Here is a 5467-nt window from a genome sequence, read left to right on the forward strand (position 1 = left end):
CATGTCAGGAAGATGTCGATATAGAACACCTCATTGTCGGGCAAGTCGTCTGAGATTTTCCAATCAGCTGGAATCGGATGATCGATGAGGAAGTCTGCTAGCACTTGTCCCTTGACAACTTTAGCTGGGATGTAGATGATCTCATATTGATTGAGAAGTAAAGCCCATTTAGCTAGTCGTCTTGTCAAAACTGGTTTGGACATGACATATTTGACCAGGTCAGCTTTAGCAACCAAGTGGATGGTGTAAGCATATGCGTGTAATGTCTAAGCTTCTGAATGGCGAACACCAAGGCGAGGCACATCTTTTCTATTGGGGAGTAGTTTAACTCAACGCCGATGAGAGTTTGACTGAGGTAGTAAAGCACTCATTCTTTCTGGGATTCATTCTCTTGCGCCAAGAGTGCTCCAACTGAACTTTCTTAAGCGGCAATGTACAATATGAGCGGCTTCCTGGGCATAGTCGCCCCCAGGACAGGTGGACTTGATAAATACTTTTTTATGCTTTCAAAAGCATTGCGGCATGTTTTGTCCCATACGAATGGAACATCTTTCTTCATGAGTCGGCTAAACGGTTGACAACGCCCTGCAAGGTTGGAGATGAAACCTCTGATGAAAGCTAGCCGTCCTTGTAGACTTTTCAGCTCGTGCAGGTTTCTTGGCTCAGGTATGTTTTGAATGGCCTTGATCTTTGATTGGTCCACTTCAATGCCACGGTGCTTGACAATGAAGCCGAGGAACTTTCTAGAGGTAACGCCAAATGAACATTCTAACAGGTTCATCTTGAGGTTGTATTTTCGCAACCTTTCGAACAATAATCGCAAATCTTTCAAGTGATATGATCTTTCCTTTGTCTTGACCACTACATCGTCTATGTAACATTCTACATTCTTGTGTAGCATGTCATTGAAGATTTTCTGCATTGCGCGTTGATAAGTAGCTCCGGCGTTCTTCAGACCAAAGGGCATCACCTTATAGCAGTAGATACCTTTTGGGTTGTGGAAGGCTGTTAGTTCCTCGTCTTCGAGAGCCATGGGAATTTGATTGTATCCAGAAGAGCCGTCCATGAATGACAGTGCCTCGTGGCCGGTGGTTGCGTCCACCATGATTTCGATGATTGGCAAAGGGAAGTCGTCTTTCGGCAAGCATCGTTGAGGTCTCGAAAGTCTACGCAAACACGTATTTGTCCAGATTTCTTAAGGACAATGATGATGTTGGAGATCCACTTGGGGTATTGCACCTCTCGAATGACGGCTGCTTCGATTAGCTTGTCAATCTTGACCTCAATTTGTGGGATGAGCTCAGATCGATAACGTATTTGAGTTTGCTTTATCGGTATCGTTCCAGGCTTGATTACAAGACGATGCACAACAATGATAGGGTCAAGGCAGGGCATTTCCTTGTATGTCTAGGTAAACACGTGTTTGTAGTCTAATAACAGTTGGCAGTAATCTTCTATATAGTCTCCACTTAGCAGCATATTTACGAAGATAGGTTTGGGCTCCTCGCTTGTGCCTAAGTTGAGTTTCTTAAGATCATCAATCGTGGCTTGCCCCCTCCCCCCATCTTCAAGCTATGGTGGTGCAGCAGTGACATCTTCCTCGGGGACTTCGTCTTCTTTGCCTTCTTGGATCGTGATATAGAAAACATCTTGAACCTCCTCTTCAGTGTTGTCCACTCGAGCTTGTTGGTATGAAGATTGTCTAGTATGGATGATTGTGCGCTTTTTTACTTTCAGTGGTCCATTTGTGTTAACCTCCAAGATTGCTTGGCGCTTTATCCTTGAAGGAATAGAGCTTCGAACGTCATATTTTTCTGCCAAACCATCAAGCTTTTCTTCTTTTGGTGTTGTCTTTCTCTTTCCGGAAAGCTTCTTGGTTTCTTCAAGTCTTTCCAAAATCGACCGTCGCGAGAGAGAGCTAGCCGTGTTGCTTTGTTTCTTAGGCTTTGACAACCTTTTGAAAAAAAAGCTTTGGGATATTGATGTATTAAGCCTCTTGAAGACGAAGGTTTGGTCTTGACCACCAATACGATTAAGTGCCGAAATTCTGGGTCTTGAACGATTCATCCTATCGAAGACTGACGTCCAATGGGTGGATTTAGGATTCTCTTGATCTTGTTCAATGGTCACGCTAATGTGTTGAGCGCTAGAGTTCTTTGCTTTGTTTGAAATCTTCATGGGTGCATTTGGTGTGAAGCCAAGTCCAGCTTTGTTGTTGTCAACTCCATAACCATGCTTCTTCAACTTCTTTTGAGTCTCGGTGAGGTTACATTCTTTGTCATTAACAATGTTTGCAACCTTCTTTCTAGGATTTGAAGAGGAAGCGAAGCTGTACCCAGCCTTCGACATGAGTTTGTAGGCGTTTGGATCAAAACCTTCTCCGGTCCTCGTGGTTGGGAAAAAGCTTGGTTCTACCTTATTTGGCAGAGCTTTTATGGAACCTTGTGGTGGTATTGCAACCTTAGCATCGCTTAGCTGTGTCAGAGGCAAAACTGCATTTGTTTTGAGCAATTTTACATTACCCTTATGCCGCTGTGTCTTGGCTTTGCTTGCTCCAGTTTCGAATGGGGATTAACCATTCTTTCTTCTTGATATCGGGATGTATCGGAATATGGGCATGTTTGGTCCTTTCGAAGGCGTCTTACTTCCTTTGGTCGTTGCAGGTTTAGCAGGCTCGTCATCGTTTTTGCTTGAAGATGGCATGGTTTGCCTTTCTTGCTTCTTAGGCATGGTTTGCCACTCTTGTTTTTTAGGTGCTGTTTTGCCCATGGATTTGATCTCTTCTGGAAGAGCTTCAAGCACCATGTCTTCATCCATGTAGAACTTGGCATCTGTAAATTGTGACTCGGCTTCAGTGAATGGCTTGGAATCACCTTGGATCACCTTTACTCCTTCCTGGTAGAATTTTAGGCATTGGTGGAGGGTGGATGGCACCACTCCATTTCTGTGGATCCAAGGCCTTCCTAGAAGTAAGTTGTAGGAACTTCTTGCATTAATTACGTGGAATATCATGATTGATTTGAGTTCACCAATGATCATCTCCACTCGGATCATGCCTATTGCCCTTTGTCCTCCTTGGTTGAAACCCTGGATCAGCAGATGGCTTAGGGACAGTTCATCCACCTTGATGCCGATTATGGTCATTGTTGACTTTGACATGATGTTTATGGCTGATCTACCATTTACAAGCATGCGGTTGACTTTGTGCTCCCTTACGTACCCCAAGACAAAGAGATGATGGTTATGAGGCTTTGATCCCAACAGTAGGTCTTCGTCAGTGAAGTTGATTACATCATGGGCGGCACAACATGTGGTACATTCACATGGCTGAAGCTTCAAGCCTTCGTCGTTGCTTTCTTGTACTTCATGGTCGTCAGGACTTGCCAAGACCGCTGCTAATGTTTTTCGCATCTTCTTTGGCAATTGTAGCGCTTCCTCAATGCTATAGTGCGTTAATAGACCTTCTTTGGGTGTGAGGGTCTTTTCTTCCTCAATGACGGTGGTTTTGCCTTTTGAGGGTTCTTCCATTTCCACTTCGACCATGTGACATGCAACGACAGTGCACTGTTGGAAGAAGTCCTCCGGGAAGTACTCATGCAAGGAGATGGGAATGCGTGGCTTTTGCTTCATAGGTTCCCTAACATATGTTGTCTTTTAGGTTTCCTATTATTGCGGCGGTGGTGTTTTCTCCCTTGCTCCCTCTTTGGCCTTGTAGCTTGTGGTCTTGGCTTCCTTATCTTTTTGTAGGTCACCAATGTCTATCCTTCTTCATCATCGGCATGTGCATCTTAGTCATTTGCCCCCAATAAGGGTCGTGTAGAAGGTGCCATCCAGCTTGAGCATTGACGGGAATGGTCAGATGTCACTTGGAGAGGCACGAGATTGAACGATCCAAGTGCAATCGTAGTGGTATGTGTTGAGGCCGTGTCTTCAAGGTCGAGCTCAATTTGCTCTTGTTGTACTAGCTTCATGATGAGCTCTTTAAGGACGAAGCACTTGCCAACAGGATGGCTCATAATACGAGGGTACTTGCAGTACCTAGGATCATTTATGCGATTGATCTCTTCAGGACGCTTGTATTCGGGTAGCTCGATCCACCTACTTTTCCAGCAGGTCGTCCAACATTGTAACCATGTCAGAGTCAGGAAAAAGGTACTTCTCTTGCTTCAGTTCCCTCAAGGTGCTTTTACACCTATCTTAGGTGCGAGAAGGCTCACCTTTCTTTATCTTATTCGCTTGGTTCTTTGAGGAGATCTTGATAGGCACAGATGAGGTCTTGATGGGCACAATGTTAACGGTGAAAGCTTCATTGGCGAGTTTCTTACCAGTCTTGTCCACATTTGGGGTGAACACTTTATTCTTCTGAAACTCGATGATCGGCTCCTTCTTCCCGTGATTGGCGATACTCAGCTCCATGTCGTGGGAATGAGTTGCCAGTTCCTCAAATGTTCTTAGTTTTATGCCTTGGAAGATGTAATGTAACCCAGTGCATGCCTTGAACGCACATCTCAATGGCGGAGGTTTCAGAAAGTTGATCTTTGCAATCCAGACTTAATGAACGCCATTTATTGATGTAGTCGACGACAGGTTCATCCTTCCACTGTTTCGTACGGGTTAGCTCCAACATGCTTATAGTGCAACGAGTACTGTAGAAGCAGTTGAGAAATTCCCTTTCTAGCTGATCCCAACTGTTCATAAACTTGGGCTCGAGGTTGGTGTACCAGTTAAAGGCGTTACCTTTCAGCGAGCGAACGAATTGTTTAACAAGGTAGTCTCCCTCTGTCCTAGTATTGTTGCAAGTTTCAAAGAAATGGGCGACATGTTGCTTTAGGTTTCCCTTCCTATCGAACTGCATGAATCTCGGCATCTTCAAGGCGTCAATCTTCTTGGAGTAGGGCTTCGAGTACAACATGAAGGTGTATGAGCTCCTTTCGTACTGTGCCTTGATGGTGTCAGTGATCATTTCCTGCAGCTGATGGATAGAAAGAGATCCCATGAGTGTTGCCACTTGGTCTGGCTCCTGCCCTTCTTTGACTTTCTCCACCGGAGGCTCCTCTTCTTCATTGGCTCATCTCTTTAGTGGATAAACCTTTGGGTCGGGTTTCTCGTCATTCTGCGTCTCTAGTCGGTTGACGAGTACAGCGATTTGCAAGTCTTTTTCTTCCACAGTCCGTCTTAGCCTTGCTATCGCTTCATTCATTCGAGCTAGTTGCTCATCGATTGAAGTTGCTCCAGTGGTCATGACTTGCATGGCTGAGCTGCCGTTTGAGTCGACATCAGAAGGCATGGTCTTGGAGTCATTCCTTGGACTTTCCTCCCTTGGCACCTTTAGCGAGGCTAGGGTGATCACAGGCTCGTGCCTCAGGTGTTCTTGTTCATTTGGCAAAGTTGATGCAGAGATGGAAGAGGTGGCAAAAAGAGCTCTTGCCTTGCTTTGGGTTATGATGCCTGAAATATCACCACTTGC

At 45.1% G+C, this 5467-nt stretch overlaps 1 pseudogene; it reads right to left on the reverse strand.

Moving 5' to 3' along the window:
- Positions 1-3788: 3788 nt before the first annotated feature.
- Positions 3789-5242, reverse strand: LOC148692418 (uncharacterized; annotated as a pseudogene).
- Positions 5243-5467: the final 225 nt, after the last annotated feature.

This window comes from Pyrus communis, chromosome 12 (genome assembly GCF_041283825.1).
Source record: "Pyrus communis isolate YQ-2024b chromosome 12, ASM4128382v1, whole genome shotgun sequence".
Taxonomy (NCBI): domain Eukaryota; kingdom Viridiplantae; phylum Streptophyta; class Magnoliopsida; order Rosales; family Rosaceae; genus Pyrus; species Pyrus communis.